Consider the following 728-nt stretch of genomic DNA (forward strand, 5'->3'; position numbering starts at 1 on the left):
AACACATAAACCATCAATCTTTTTATTTAAGAGCTTTACCTGGTTTGATAACATGGTGACCGCGTCGAGGTTGAAAACACTGACTGCTTTATTAGGTTTTATCCTCATGACTTGCCACTGATAATTATTCAGTGACATCTCCTCTATGAACTCATAAGCCTCCTCAGGTGTTTTATTATTTATGGTACCACCGATGGCTACATCGATCATCTGCTTAGTTGAGGGGTTCAAACCATTATGAAAAGTTTGAACCTGTAACTATAGAGGTAACACATGTTGAAGGCATATTCTTAATAAGTCATTATACCTCTCCCATGCATCATATAAAGTTTCTAAATCCATTTGCACAAAGGACGAGATATCGTTCCTCAACTTAGCTATCTTAGCGACTCGGAAGTATTTCAATAAAAAATTCTCGGTCATTTGTTCCCAAGTAGTGATAGAACCTCGTGGTAGGGAGCTCAACCACTACTTAGCTTTATTTCTCAATGAGAAGGGGAATAATCATAGATGAATTGCGCCATCAGAAACGCCATTTATCTTGAAAGTGTCACAGAACTCTAAGAAATTGGCCAAATAAGTATTTGGGACTTCATCCTGCAAACCATTAAACTGAACAAACTATTAATCATCTGGATGATGTTCGGCTTCAGTTTGAAGTTATTTGCAACAATAGTAGGTCTCACAATACTCGATCCAGCCCCCGCTAAATTTGGCTTAGCATAGTC

General features: G+C 38.0%; 1 non-coding gene across 1 annotated transcript; it reads left to right on the forward strand.

Moving 5' to 3' along the window:
• The first annotated feature begins 268 nt into the window (after positions 1-268).
• LOC121226367 (small nucleolar RNA R71) lies at positions 269-375 on the forward strand. Its single transcript, XR_005924203.1, has one exon. It is a non-coding gene; the product is annotated as a small nucleolar RNA R71 (small nucleolar RNA).
• Positions 376-728: the final 353 nt, after the last annotated feature.

This window comes from Gossypium hirsutum, chromosome A03 (genome assembly GCF_007990345.1).
Source record: "Gossypium hirsutum isolate 1008001.06 chromosome A03, Gossypium_hirsutum_v2.1, whole genome shotgun sequence".
NCBI lineage: Eukaryota > Viridiplantae > Streptophyta > Magnoliopsida > Malvales > Malvaceae > Gossypium > Gossypium hirsutum.